Raw genomic sequence first — 16,502 nt, forward strand, 5'->3', positions numbered from 1 at the left:
TCCAGGATAGTATCAGGTGCGAACCAGGAAAAGTTCCACACCCTAGTCAAGAGGGAAGCTAGTTTAAGTGGCATTATGGATAGAGGTTGCTAAAGGGTGAGGGTTGTGTTGGAACCTCTCTTCCTATTTTTGTTTGATTAAGGCTTTGGGGTTCGAAACATAACCTGAACACCTGATTAGGGCATAGTCGGGTGCGAGTTCGACTCATGATAATTATGGTATGGTTGATGAATGTTCCAAATAGGGCCCAATGCGAGGGGATATATATAGGTATACGTGATACGTATGGTATGAGGATCGTTGGATCTGAGGTGAGGTTAGGCTTGTATAGCACTCGACTAGGTAAGACCCGTAGGCGAGGCCCGTATAATTATGATAGTATATGTGACACCCGGTGGAATAGGTTGGAGTGTGGTTTTGGATCATGTTGGAGTGGGCTGACCCTATGGTCACTAGTGGGATCAGGTGTAATATTGTTAATATCGGCGGTCGATTGAGGAGTATATATCTCTGTTTAGTAGGAAGTCATCATGGATACAAGAGAACTTTGACATATCGGAATTGTGAATTTTTTGTTATCAGGATGTGAGTTTTTTTTAGGATGGTTTGGTACTTAGGGGTGAGACTTGCATTGGGAGTCACCCTTGACCTCAAATAAATGATTCATCAGTGATGAAGGGTTGGTTATGTTATCCTTGATTGTACAAGGAGGGCTGTTGGAGCCATTAAGGAAAGCAAGTTTGGACATCTCTTGCTAGATAGACCTTCATTTAGGAGTTGTGTGGTGCGATTGTGTGAGCCTATCATTCCTCATGAACCAGTTGGAAATATGGTATATCGGTTAATCGGTAGGTAAGTACAAGACCAGGGAGGTATCGGTTGGATCAAAAATGTAATTATGGGGCAACAAGATGAACCAGAGGTGGTACTAGTGTATGGGTCTCGTGTTAGGAGTCGCCTCATTATTAAGTGAGTATGTTAAGTCATGCTGCATAGGTTAAATAATCTCAGAGTAATTGATTTGACTCTACTGTGCAGCTCTCGTCTGAGTCTAACCGTTTTAGGGATGAGTCTTTTACTCGAAGGATTATCTAAACTTTTTGCCAAGTGAAAAGCTTTCGGCAGAAATAAATGGTCAGGGATTCTATTTCCCAATAGAAACAACAATCGTTAGAAGGGTTATGATCGGTTTGGATTACAAAGTGGAGATGAATTAACACTGATTTAGAGTGGGATGTCTGTCGCGGAGTCAGACATGGTTTTAGGATTTCGAATTTTGGGAAGAGTTGTAATGGTTATTCTCTAGTGGATAGAGATAGTGGGGTAGATATCTATTCTTCGTAGGGATTTGGGAGCCCTGCTAAGGCTTGGTTCGGTTATAGATTTGGAAGGTCGTCATATGTATGAGTCGAATTCTCAGTTCGTATTGGGGGTTGTTGGAGTATCGCCCTGGGTGTCTAGCATTTCTGGAAGGTAGTAAGGAGTGATTTCGAGGATGAAATCTAATTTAGTTCACTGATGTTGAACATAATTCACGGTTAAGTAAACTACACTTACATTATCACAATACATGATGGGTGATTTTTGGAAATTTCAATGTAATTCGATCAGTAAGTTGTCTAACCAACAAGATTCATACACAACATTTGCCAATCCTCGATACTCAACTTTTGTACTAGAGCAGGATACCGTAGGTTGTCTTTTCGCGGACCATGAAATAAGATTGGCACCCATATGCACACAATATCCTGAGGTGGATCGTTGTGTGTCGGGATATCCCTTAATCCGCATCTTTGTATGAAACAAGAGAAGAGCAAGTTGAGATAAATATAGACCACTAGAATGATGAGTAACAGCTATTCCCCAAAAATAGCTCAAATGACCTAAGTTTTTCATTGCAAGTTCATAACTTAACTGAGATATGATTGAGGCCCGAAGATAATCAGATGAGGTGGTCAAAATGATTTCATCAACATAAAAGTAAGAGATATGCCATATCCGCAACAAGTATGTAGATGAATAATGAGTGATTTAATACACTATGTGTTAAGCCTATATGCTTTACAAAGTCGGAAAACCAGGTATACCAAGCCCTGGGGGCTTGCTTAAGGCCATATAAGGATTTCTTGAGAAGACACACATGATCAAGACATGACTAGTCTCGAAACCCTAATGGTTGATGCATATAAACTCTTTCATGTAACTCCCCATATAAAAAGGAATTATTTACATCTAATTGATGTATAGACCATGCTTTGGAGAGAGCTAGACTGAGGACTACTATGATAGTCGCTGGTTTGACAACCAGACTAAACGTTTCACCGCAATCCACCCCTACTTGTTGTGTCTTTTCATCTCCTAAAAGACGAGCATTATATCGTTCAAATGACTAATCCAAAAACTATTTATAAGCAAAAGTCCACATTGAGCGGATAATATTAACACCTGGTGGGCGAGGGATAAGTTCATATGTCTTGTTTTTAATGAGAGCATTAAATTCATCATCCATGGCCATTTTCCAATTCATATCACATAAAGCAAGAACATGATTCTTTGGGATGGGAGATTGAGAAACTGAAGAGGTAAACTTAAACTGGATCTTTGGTTTAAAGATATCATGTTGGCTACGAGTGACATGGTCATTTGAATCCGGAATCGGCTGAAAAATAGAGATTTACGATAGTAGGAATAGGAGAAGTCACAAAAGGCATGGAATCAGATGGTGTAAGAGGAGATATGGGAGTCGACGTAGGGGTTTATGATGAGACCGAAGGCATATGCTTATGTGGAGAGGTAGTAGACTATTGTGTTATAAAAGACATTAGAGATTGTTGTATTGAAGAAGTGGGAATGGGAAGCTCATTTTCCATCGGACCCATAGAAGAAATATTTGGATGAAAGACATGGGAGAAACCTTCATCATCAAGGAATGAATCAGATTGAGATTAAAGTTTATGAATATTAGAAAAAGGAAATCGTGTCTTATCAAAAGTGACATGTCTACTAATAATAATTTTATTATTTGACAAGTCATAACATTTATAGCCTCGATGTGTTAACGAATGCCCAAGGAAGACACACGGTGTAGTTTGAGGTTGAAGTTTGTGAATAGTAGTGGATGGAAACAACGAATAACATAAACACTCAAAGGCTTTGAGACTAGAGTAAGACATTTCAACGGAGATTTGTTGTATAAGAGTTTTGAGGGAAAAATATTATGTAAATATGTCGCATGAGGCCAAAATGACGGTGGGATGGAAGCATGAGCTAATAAACTTCGAACCATATTATTAATTGTCCACAATTTGCATTCCGATTTCCCACTTTATAGTGAGGTCTGCGGACACAAAAAATGAAAGACAATCCCATTTGAGTTGCAAAAATCCTGAAATAATCCATTATCAAATTCACCCCCGTTGTCACATTGTATTGATTTTATTTTGCACACAAATTGGGTTTTAACAAAAGCATGAAATGATTGGAAAATACATATATAGGACTTGAGACTTTTTCGCCAATGGAAAAGTCGATGTATAATTCATAAAATCATTGACAATTACAAGATAATAACGATGACCCATTGAACTAACAACTAGAGATGTTCACACATTATTATGAATAATATTGAACGACATTACTATGCATGAACTAGAGGCAACAAAAGGTAATTTAATAGTTTTTCCTATTTGAAAAGAATAACATAATAGCTTATTGGTAAGAGCATTACATTGAATGTCTTTATTGGCCCTAAGAAATTGAAAAACAGGAGCTCCAAGATGGCCCAAACGAGCATGCAATAACATAGGAGCATTAACAGCAAATGCAAAGTTATGATTAGCTTGAGTGGCTGTGGTTATTGGATATAGGTCCCTGTGACACTCACATCTCAATAGAGGGTCCCCTGTCGGTAAATCCTTCATAGAAAATCCAAGGGGTCATGTAACGACCCGTCTCCGGTATGATAATTCCTTGGTATTTATTTTGAAGTTTTGCAAGAGGGACTCGGCGAGTTCATAGCCTGACTCGCCGAGTAGGGTCGGGATTTCGAGCACGTGCTAGCTGGCGACTCGGCGAGTCCATATTCTGGACTCGGCGAGTCAGTCCGTCTGGGAGAAACCCTAAATTCCTGGGTTGCCCACTATTTAAGCCACCTTATAGCCCCCAATCTCGCCTCCTTCACCCTCTAAAGCTGTGAGAAAGCCCTAATTCGATCTTGAGTGTTTTTAGTGATCTTGTGTGCATTGGTGAAGGCTTGAAGAAGGAGAAGAAGAAAGGAGCAAGGAAAAGGATTATAGAGTAGAGATTCAAGGGAAAGCAAGAGCTCTTTGAGGTATTCTTCAGATTCCCTTCCCTTTTATGCTTTAAAACCCTTTCTAAATCTAGTTGATGCTTTTCTCAAGCCTTATGTTATATGGAAGCCCTATTATGCCGATATATCTTTAGATCTGTTTATTTAGGAGTTGTAGAGCCCAGATCTATTGCCTTTATGGAGCTATTTTGCATATTAACCCTAGATCTACCCCTTTTAAGCATCTTTTAGCCTTTATTCCCTTGTTCATGTGTTTGTACACGTAAAGTTGGAAACTTTACGTGGTAAATCAGCTTATTGGACTCAGATCTATCATTTGTATGTTTTGGATTCGAGCATAATCGAGTGTAGAATAGTTGCATGGCGGTGACTCGGCGAGTCGAGTCGCGAGTCCCCGATTTCTTCCTTTTGAGCGGTGTCGAGTGGGACCAGTGAGTAGTGGAGTGGACTCAGCGAGTTTGAGGGTAGACTCAGTAATGGAGGGACTCGGCGAGTTGTTCATACAACTCGGCGAGTCCAAGGCAATCTTCTTAAGCTCAAGAACAACTCGTCGAGTTGTTCATATGACTCGGCGAGTCGGATGAAGATTTTCTGAGTTTTTGGATCGAGAGGGTACTCGTCGAGTCGATGTCGTACTCGACGAGTAGCCACGAGTAGGATTGAGAAGTGAGGTTAGAGACTCGGCGAGTTGGCGGCCCAACTCGGCGAGTCAGGTCAACTGAGGGTTGACTTTGACCTAGAGTTGACTTTGACCGAGAGTTGACTTTGACCAAGGGTAAAAGAGTCATTTTACCCAGTGCAGTGTTTAGTATTTGATTGAGTGTGTTTATGGACTTGTAGCCGGGGAGATACCGGAGCAGCAGCAGTTAGCTTCCAGAGCCATATACACAGCAGCCAGTTCACGAGGTGAGTTTCCCTTCAGTAGGAACGGGTCTACGGCCACAATGCCGGCCCGTTTAATTATCAGTAGTTCCGGACTTTGGTCTGATGCAGTAGTTAGAGTGCTTGATGTCTTTGCGATACAAGCATGTTTGTGTTATGTGTTCCGGACTCTGTTCTGATGCAGTATGCAGTATATGTGATTATAATAGTTGTTATGTTTTATGCTATGCCATGATCAGTCAGTTCCGGACTTCGGTCCGATGCAGTCAGTTCCGGACTTCGGTCCGATGCAGTCAGTTCCGGACTTCGGTCCGATGCAGTTAGTTCCGGACTCTAGTCCGATGCAGGGGACAAGGTCCCAGTCAGTTCCGGACTTCGGTCCGATGCAGCTAGTTCCAGACTTCGGTCTGATGCAGTGGGCAAGGCCCAGTATGTGCTTTATTTATGTATTGTATGGTATGTGGTAGTTTGGGGGAGCTCACTAAGCTTTGTTCTTACAGTTTCAGTTTTGGTTTCAGGTACTTCCGTAAGTAGAGGGAAGAGCTCGGGATGATGGCATCGTACACACCACAGCTTCAACTTTTATCCTGGGAGTTGATTTAGTTTTTGATTTTGATATGACATTGATATGATACAGTTTTCCGCACAGTGTTTTTGTTATGTTTGAGATATATCACGTATGGTTTTATGATATGACACTCAGATTATGGGTTTTAGTTATATTGAAAAATGAAATTTTTGGGTCGTATTTTTGGTTCGTTTCAAGTTGGTATCAGAGCCCTGGTTTGAGGGATTCGGATACACTTTCGGGTGTATCTGAACTCAAACTAAGGGGAAGATAAAAAGATTTTTAAAAAGGAAAATATTTTCTAAAGAATTTTGAAAGCACTTAGAAAGAAAGAAAATTTTTTAAAATGAGATAAGGGTGTGGCGCATGCGATCAGCCGAGCTCAAGTAAGTACTCCCAAATTACCCATACAAGTTATTGTTTAGTTTCAGTTTCAGTAGAACAGCATGCTAGTATAGGACTAAGGATCTAGGAGGATGCCTTATGTGCCTGCTTTATGTGTTACAGCTTTATGAGTATTGCATGCTAGTATTGAGTAGACAGCAGTAGGATAGCCTGTTTAGGTTATGCCTGATAGTATGAGCTTAGCATTGCATGCTAGTACAGTTTCTCGTTATGAGAATAGTTTTGCCTGAGTATGTTTCCTTTATCCGAATGCTGCTTGCTTCGTGCTTTGTGGGGTTCTGAGTGATGGGAGTTAGCCATTAGGTGAACACGTCACACCACATGTGATCAAGGTTGAATAATCTCAGAGTGCTGGAACTGGCCCTATTGCGCAGCTCTTGTTTGAGTCCAACCGTTATAGGGACGGGTCTTTTACTTGAAGGATTATCTGATCCTCGTCACATGTGATGGTGTTCAGGTGGTGGCTAATTAGCATTATAAGAAGACCTTCAGCAGCTGAGGACTAGTTGAGTTGAGTCTGAGGTTTCCCTAGGGCAAGCCTAGGATGAGAGTAGCAGAGATCTGTAGTAGTAGAAGTGACTTGGTGAAGTCAAGGCAGTTCTTGAAGAAAGTACGGATAGATGTGGAAGGTAGTATGGGCCCGTACTACTGAAAGCAGAGGATCCGTACTCAAATCAAGAAAGGCTGAGACAAGAATAGGGAGCTAGTTGTAGTATCAATGATCCCTTGAGATATTTCAGTTTTCTGATGTAGTTGTGATGTGTTTCAGAATGGTGGTTTTACGTTCGAGACCAGCAGCCGGCAGTGGAGGTGCCGGGGAGGGATCAGGTTCAGGCTCGGGGGATGAGCGCATGGATGAGCAGACCCGAGAGTTTCTTTCTTCGGAGATTACGCGCATCATTATAGAGCAGACTCCTGTGATCTTCGGTTCGATCAAGGAGGGAATTCTAGAGCTGATGGATGAGAGATTGGGCACCTTCCGTGCCGAGGTGGCGGCCATGATAGGGTCGCGCACCCTTACATTCAGGGAGTTCAGGGCATGTGGAGCTCCGGACTATCATGGGGCGCGGGACCCCATAGCGAGTACTAGATGGTTGGCGGATGTGGCCAACGCTTTCCGCACTAGCAGGTGTCCCGAGGGGGACAAGGTCAGATTGGCATCCTGTCTTCTGAAGGACAGGGCACGGGATTGGTGGGAGGAGGTCGGACACTCCATTGGAGATGACGCAGCATTGGACGCCATGACTTGGGCTGATTTCTCTACCAGGTTCAGGGCGGAGTTCGCACCGGTTATTGAGGTGCATCAGTTAGCTAGGGAGTTTCAGGACCTCACCCAGACTACAGAGACAGTGGCGGAGATCACCGCCAAGTTCAGGGAGAGGGCTCTTCTTGTTCCTCAGTACGTGGCTGATGAGGAAATGAAGATGGCCCGTTATCATGAGATGTTGCGGAGCGATATCCGCCAGTTTGTGAGCCGGTCCAGCTGTGAAACACTGGAAGATATGATTGCTAGGGCTCGGGAGCGGGAGATTGATCTCGAGATGGAGAAGAAGAGGAAACCGGAGGCGGTTTCGGGTTCAGGCGGTTCAGGCAAAAAGCCCAAGGTTTAAGATCACAGATCTAGGAGTCAGCAGAGCCACGGTCGATGTGGCAAGTGTGGAAGATTGCACGAGGGGGCGTGCAAGGCAGGGAGTTCCGGCTGCTACAAGTGCGGTCGGATTGGGCATTTGAGTAGGGATTGTACGGCCCCTGCTACTGCCGTTGCAGCATCAGATCTGATTTGCTTTCAGTGCAATCAGAGGGGACATAAAAAGTCCCAGTGTCCGAGCTTAGCCTCAGCAGGGAAGGTGGCTGCACCTGCCCCTGCTACCTTGAGGATTACAGATCGCCGGCAGGGCCGAGCTGATGCGCCAGTGGCGAAGAGTAGGGCGTTTCAGATGACAGCAGAGGAGGCGCGAGCGACTCCTGATGTGGTGACGGGTATGTATCTTCCCTTCATCTCTTTATTATTATTATTATCGTTTGAATATTGCTTATGATTGTATGTTTTATTTAGGGTCGTTCTCTGTGAACGGCATTTCTGCTTTTGTATTGTTCGATTCGGGGGCTACCCGATCATTCGTATCGCTTGCGCTTAGCAAGAGATTTAGTAGAGCTCCTGGGGAGTTGGATTGTCCATTAGAGGTTGAGATAGCAGATGATAGGACCGTGAGGGTCGGCAGAGTGCATAGAGGGTGTTCTCTTCAGTTGTTTGATGAGCAGTTTTCAGTGGACCTGGTACCTATTCCCCTGCGAGGGAATAAGGTTATTGTGGGCATGGATTGGCTAAGCCCCAATGGGGCGGTGATTGATTGTGTGCTTCAGCTAGTGAGGGTTCACACTCCCAGTGGGGGAGAGTTAGTGATTCAGGGCGAGAGGCCACAGCGTGGACCGACCTTTTGTTCCGCCGCAAGGGCGAGGCGCTATGTTCAGCAGGGTTGCGCCGGTTTTGTAGCTTACGTCTTGGATGCCCGGGAGAAGGGCAAGACGACAGTTGATGATGTTCCTATAGTGCGAGACTACCCGGATGTGTTTCCTGAGGATTTGCCGGGGATACCTCCTGAGAGGCAGGTTGAGTTCAGGATCGACCTAATTCCTGGTACGACTCCGATAGCCAAGGCACCGTATCGACTAGCTCCCCCTGAGATGCAGGAGTTGTCTACACAACTGCAGGAGCTGTTAGACAAGGGTTTCATTCGGCCGAGAAGTTCGCCTTGGGGAGCGTCGATCCTGTTTGTGAGGAAGAAGGATGGGTCGCATCGTATGTGTATAGATTATCGGGAGTTGAATAAGGTAACGGTGAAGAACCGTTACCCACTTCCGAGGATAGATGATTTGTTTGATCAGCTTCAGGGAGCGTCTTGGTTCTCCAAGATCGACCTACGCTCCGGTTATCATCAGATGCGGGTTAGAGATGAGGATGTACAGAAGACTGCTTTCAGGACCAGGTATGGTCATTATGAGTTTGTGGTGATGCCATTTGGGCTCACCAATGCTCCAGCCGCGTTCATGGATCTCATGAACCGCGTGTGCAGGCCGATGCTGGATCGGTCAGTTATAGTATTCATCGATGATATCCTGGTATATTCCAAGACGTAGGAGCAGCACGAGGAGCACCTGCGGGAGGTGCTGGAGGCTTTGAGGAGGGAGAGACTTTTCGCAAAGTTCTCCAAATGTGAGTTCTGGTTGCGCGAGGTGCAGTTCCTTGGTCATCTCGTCAACCAAAAGGGTATTTTGGTAGATCCGGCCAAGATAGAGGTCGTGATGCAATGGGAGGTCCCGAAGTCTCCATCTGAGATTCGGAGCTTCCTAGGGTTGGCAGGGTATTATCGGAGATTTATTAAGGACTTCTCCAAGATAGCAGTGCCGCTCACCCGACTGACCAAGAAGTCGGTGGTATTTCGTTGGGGGCCTGAGCAGCAGGCAGCGTTCGAGACCCTCAGACAGAGGTTGTGCGAGGCTCCGATCCTTACCTTGCCAGAGGGAGTAGAGGACTTCGTAGTCTACTGTGATGCCTCGATCACAGGTATGGGAGCAGTATTGATGCAGCGAGGCCATGTGATAGCTTATGCCTCGAGGCAGTTGAAGCCTCACGAGGCTAATTATCCTACCCATGATTTGGAGTTGGGGGCGGTTGTGTTTGCCCTCAAGATTTGGAGGCATTACCTTTATGGGGTCCGTTGTACTATTTACACGGATCACAAGAGTTTGAGGTACCTTATGGATCAGCCGAGTCTGAACATGAGGCAGAGGAGGTGGTTGGATGTGCTAAAGGATTATGATTGTGAGATCCTTTACCATCCAGGGAAGGCCAACGTGGTGGCCGACGCCCTAAGCCGCAAAGTGTCGGCGGCCCCTATCAGAGATCTGTGTTTAAGGATAACAGTGATCACTCCGTTGTTGGAGCGGATCAAGGAGGCTCAGGTGGAGGGCCTCAAGGAGGAGAGGCAGAAGTGTGAGAGGATAGTGGGCCGAGTAGCCTCGTTTGATTATGATAGTCGGGGATTGCTGACGCTTCGCGGGAGGGTGTGGGTACCGTACTGGGGTGGAGTACGGCAAGTGTTGATGGACGAGGCTCATAAGTCTCGATTTTCTATCCACCCAGGGGCGACGAAGATGTATCGAGATCTTCGACCTGATTATTGGTGGCCCTGCATGAAGCGGGACGTCGCCTGGTATGTCGAGAGATGCCTGACCTGCAGGAAGGTCAAGGCAGAGCACCAGAGACCTCACGGCAAGATGCAGCCGTTAGACATTCCCGTGTGGAAATGGGAGGACATCACCATGGATTTTGTCACCAAGCTTCCCAGGACCGCACGAGGAGTGGATTCGATATGGGTAGTAGTGGATCGGTTGACGAAGAGTGCCCATTTTATCCCGATTCAGGAGAGTATATCGGCGGAGAAGTTAGCCGATATCTATGTGCGAGAGATTGTGGCACGTCATGGAGTGCCGGTATCGGTGGTGTCAGACCGAAATGTCCGTTTTACATCCAGATTCTGGAAGCGGTTCCACGACGAGATGGGTACTCGTCTCCATTTCAACACCGCTTTCCACCCTCAGACGGACGGGCAGAGCAAGAGGACGATTCAGACTCTCGAGGACATGCTTAGGGCATGTGTTCTAGATTTCGGTGGCAGTTGGGATACGTATCTTCCGTTAGCGGAATTTTCGTATAACAACAGTTATCATGCGAGCATCGACCGACCTCCCTTTGAGATGCTTTATGGGAGGAAGTGTAGGACCCCGATTTGTTGGGGCGAGGTCGGTCAGCGGGTCATCGGGAGCACAGAGGTGGTGCTCAAGACGACTGAGTTGATCCAGCAGGTCCGTAGTAGACTGCAGACTGCTCAGAGTCGGCAGAAGAGCTACGCCGACAGGAGGCGTTCGGACTTGGAGTTCCAGGTGGGGGATATGGTCCTTCTGAAGGCCTCACCTTGGAAGGGTGTCATCAGATTCCGGAAGAGGGGCAAGTTGGGCCCCAGATTTATTGGTCCTTTCAGGGTTTTGGCCCGGGTGGGTCGGGTTGCTTATCGGTTAGATCTTCCTGAGGAGCTTAGTCAGATCCACAACACTTTCCATGTGTCTCAGTTGAGGAAGTGTTTGGTGGATGAGTCAGCAGTCGTTCCCCTAGAGGATATTCAGGTTGATAGCAGCCTGAATTATATTGAGAGGCCGGTCGCGATTCTGGACCGGAAGACCAAGACCTTGAGGAACAAGGTAATTCAGTTAGTGAAGGTGCAGTGGCAACACCGGAAGGGATCGGAATGGACGTGGGAGGCTGAGGAGGAGATGAGGGAGCACTACCCAGAGATATTTGCAGATTCAGCCGTAGCAGACTTCGAGGACGAAGTCTGAGATAAGTGGGGGAGAATTGTAATGACCCGTCTCCGGTATGATAATTCCTTGGTATTTATTTTGAAGTTTTGCAAGAGGGACTCGGCGAGTTCATAGCCTGACTCGCCGAGTAGGGTCGGGATTTCGAGCACGTGTTAGCTGGCGACTCGGCGAGTCCATATTCTGGACTCGGCGAGTCTGTCCGTCTGGGAGAAACCCTAAATCCCCGGGTTGCCCACTATTTAAGCCACCTTATAGCCCCCAATCTCGCCTCCTTCACCCTCTAAAGCTGTGAGAAAGCCCTAATTCGATCTTGAGTGTTTTTAGTGATCTTGTGTGCATTGGTGAAGGCTTGAAGAAGGAGAAGAAGAAAGGAGCAAGGAAAAGGATTATAGAGTAGAGATTCAAGGGAAAGCAAGAGCTCTTTGAGGTATTCTTCAGATTCCCTTCCCTTTTATGCTTTAAAACCCTTTCTAAATCTAGTTGATGCTTTTCTCAAGCCTTATGTTATATGGAAGCCCTATTATGCCGATATATCTTTAGATCTGTTTATTTAGGAGTTGTAGAGCCCAGATCTATTGCCTTTATGGAGCTATTTTGCATATTAACCCTAGATCTACCCCTTTTAAGCATCTTTTAGCCTTTATTCCCTTGTTCATGTGTTTGTACACGTAAAGTTGGAAACTTTACGTGGTAAATCAGCTTATTGGACTCAGATCTATCATTTGTATGTTTTGGATTCGAGCATAATCGAGTGTAGAATAGTTGCATGGCGGTGACTCGGCGAGTCGAGTCGCGAGTCCCCGATTTCTTCCTTTTGAGCGGTGTCGAGTGGGACCAGTGAGTAGTGGAGTGGACTCAGCGAGTTTGAGGGTAGACTCAGTAATGGAGGGACTCGGCGAGTTGTTCATACAACTCGGCGAGTCCAAGGCAATCTTCTTAAGCTCAAGAACAACTCGTCGAGTTGTTCATATGACTCGGCGAGTCGGATGAAGATTTTCTGAGTTTTTGGATCGAGAGGGTACTCGTCGAGTCGATGTCGTACTCGACGAGTAGCCACGAGTAGGATTGAGAAGTGAGGTTAGAGACTCGGCGAGTTGGCGGCCCAACTCGGCGAGTCAGGTCAACTGAGGGTTGACTTTGACCTAGAGTTGACTTTGACCGAGAGTTGACCTTGACCGAGAGTTGACTTTGACCAAGGGTAAAATAGTCATTTTACCCAGTGCAGTGTTTAGTATTTGATTGAGTGTGTTTATGGACTTGTAGCCGGGGAGATACCGGAGCAGCAGCAGTTAGCTTCCAGAGCCATATACACAGCAGCCAGTTCACAAGGTGAGTTTCCCTTCAGTAGGAACGGGTCTACGGCCACAATGCCGGCCCGTTTAATTATCAGTAGTTCCGGACTTTGGTCTGATGTAGTAGTTAGAGTGCTTGATGTCTTTGCGATACAAGCATGTTTTTGTTATGTGTTCCGGACTCTGTTCTGATGCAGTATATGTGATTATAATAGTTGTTATGTTTTATGCTATGCCATGATCAGTCAGTTCCGGACTTCGGTCCGATGCAGTCAGTTCCGGACTCTGGTCCGATGCAGGGGACAAGGTCCCAGTCAGTTCCGGACTTCGGTCCGATGCAGCTAGTTCCAGACTTCGGTCTGATGCAGTGGGCAAGGCCCAATATGTGCTTTATTTATGTATTGTATGGTATGTGGTAGTTTGGGGGAGCTCACTAAGCTTCGTGCTTACAGTTTCAGTTTTGGTTTCAGGTACTTCCGTAAGTAGAGGGAAGAGCTCGGGATGATGGCATCGTACACACCACAGCTTCAGCTTTTATCCTGGGAGTTGATTTAGTTTTTGATTTTGATATGACATTGATATGATACAGTTTTCCGCACAGTGTTTTTGTTATGTTTGAGATATATCACGTATGGTTTTATGATATGACACTCAGATTATGGGTTTTAGTTATATTGAAAAATGAAATTTTTGGGTCGTATTTTTCGTTCGTTTCAAGTTGGTATTAGAGCCCTGGTTTGAGGGATTCGGATAATTATCAGTAGTTCCGGACTTTGGTCTGATGCAGTAGTTAGAGTGCTTGATGTCTTTGCGATACAAGCATGTTTGTGTTATGTGTTCCGGACTCTGTTCCGATGCAGTATGCAGTATATGTGATTATAATAGTTGTTATGTTTTATGCTATGCCATGATCAGTCAGTTCCGGACTTCGGTCCGATGCAGTCAGTTCCGGACTTCGGTCCGATGCAGTCAGTTCCGGACTTCGGTCCGATGCAGTCAGTTCCGGACTCTGGTCCGATGCAGGGGACAAGGTCCCAGTCAGTTCCGGACTTCGGTCCGATGCAGCTAGTTCCAGACTTCGGTCTGATGCAGTGGGCAAGGCCCAGTATGTGCTTTATTTATGTATTGTATGGTATGTGGTAGTTTGGGGGAGCTCACTAAGCTTCGTGCTTACAGTTTCAGTTTTGGTTTCAGGTACTTCCGCAAGTAGAGGGAAGAGCTCGGGATGATGACATCGCACACACCACAGCTTCAGCTTTTATCCTGGGAGTTGATTTAGTTTTTGATTTTGATATGACATTGATATGATACAGTTTTCCGCACAGTGTTTTTGTTATGTTTGAGATATATCACGTATGGTTTTATGATATGACACTCAGATTATGGGTTTTAGTTATATTGAAAAATGAAATTTTTGGGTCGTATTTTTGGGTCGTTTCAGGTCAAACTCGACATACACATAATTATCATTGACAAACTTTCGAACATATATAAGATTTTTTTCAATTTTAGGAACATGAACAATGTTTTTCAGAGTGAAAGAAGGATTTGGAGGCTTAAGAGTAGATTGTCCAAAATTGTGATTTGGAATTGTATGACCATTTCCGACAATGATATTCTGTTTATTTCTCAAATTAAAATAAGACGAGAGGTTACCTGTGGATGATGTCATGTGAGATGTTGCGCATTATCCATATACCAGTTTGTATTTGGTGGGTTCATGCCTAAGGTTAGTGAGAGATGATGATTGTGTCGAGCCTGATTGTGAACAGTAGCTGAGTAAGCTTGTTGCGGTTTCTGTGATCTTGGATTTAGGACAAAAAGGCCTGGTTGAAGATTATTGTTACCAAAGGAAGGGGTATTGGGCCGAGACCATGGTGCCGTAGGGAATGGGTATGTAGGGATCGTTCATGGAGCCCATGGCCACTACCACTGTTGTTGACCTAGTTGTGGTGAATTCCCACCACGGTTGTTGCTAAAACTCCCACGACCACGACCTCCCCCTCGATTGTCATTTCGATTGTGACCATCGTTGTGATTGCTCCGTAAAGAACCTCAACAATGTCCTTGAGCACATCCTCCTTCTTGAGGAGAGGACTGTTGATGACCCGTTGAGTGAGAATCATTAACCTCTCGATACATAATTGGCATCACAGTAGGGATGGCTTGGGATGTCTTTTTATTTAGACTTTCTTCTTCAAGAACCAGCATAGATCGAGCCTGATAGAACCGAAGGAGATGATCGGTTTGTCGAAGAAGGGTACCTACCCCATTACACACTTCAGTAAGTCCAGCCACAATCTGAAGCACCAATCGATCATTAGATACAGGAGCTCCTAAATTTTTTTAATTGATCAGCAAGAACCTTGAGTCTTTGGCAATAGGCAGAAGCATTTGGAAAATCTTCCATGTGAGTATGAGAGAACTCCTGTTCCAGAGTCACAACACGTGAATACTTGTTATCTTGAAAAATTTCCAAAAACGGTTCCAAGCTTCCATGGCAGTTGAATCTGGTTTAAGAATTGTGTGCAACAAATCATTGGAAAATGTTGCATATATCAATTGAAGGACAGTTGCATCAAGGGTAAGCTACAATTCTTTTTCTTCATTTGTTGTTGGCACTTTTTCGTTACATGCTTCAGGTTTGATGATGTGGTGATACATTTTGTGGGAGCGGGAATGGATTTTGAACATTTCAACCCATGTAGAGGACTGAACATTTTCCATCTCCAAGGTAATGGAGATATGATTCTTAATATTTGAAATTGTGAGAGCATGGTGAATAGAGGGAGACATCTTAAAAGAAGAAGAAGAAGAAGAAGATTAAGAAGGACGAGATGATTTGGGGGATTTTGGAGAGTTTGACTCTGATACCATGTAAGTTGAAAGTTTTCCCTTGCCCCTTTCATTCATCATAAGCGTGAATATATACAACAGAAGGCATCGATTCAAAATGGAAACGATCCTCAAATCAAGGAAACCTACTAATGCACAATTATCTCTAATTTTACAAAGATACTTTACATAAGTATTAAATACAAATAATCAATTTTATATTCTAACAATTTCAACACATGAATAGCTAAGTGTAAACTGTTGATGATAAGAACCAAATACAATGCGGTTCAGTCAACCAAATGTACAACAACTAATTCGGAAAATAAGATTTAAAAACAAAAAAACAGATAGATTTCATAGGAATAAAACAATAAACTAATACATAATTGAACAATATAATCCAACCAAAACATTTTTTTCAACAATTTTATACAAATCTATTCAAACAATCTTTAGTTAGTTGCAATCTTACTATTTAATACGCATGTTCCTACAAGGACATGTAGAGTTAAAGATATTCGAAATGTTTTAGTTAAACGAGTCATTAATTATAATTAATAGAAAACATTCATTTCGTAGTAATACACTGTAAATGTAGCATGTTTGAAATTCATTACTCATACAAATATCACTTTGCTTAAGGACTAACAATAAAAGCAATACAGTATATGTTTATTATTTCATCTGTTTAACAAACTTTTTTGAAATACATAACGTCAGTAGTTTAATCATAAGAAAAACTCTAATACCTATTATTATTCTTATTTGGAATTTATGTATTTTAGTTGAAAAGGGAAACGAAGACAAAGGGTGACAGTTATTCCGTTAA

Source organism: Lactuca sativa, chromosome 4 (genome assembly GCF_002870075.4).
Source record: "Lactuca sativa cultivar Salinas chromosome 4, Lsat_Salinas_v11, whole genome shotgun sequence".
NCBI classification, from domain to species: Eukaryota; Viridiplantae; Streptophyta; class Magnoliopsida; order Asterales; family Asteraceae; genus Lactuca; species Lactuca sativa.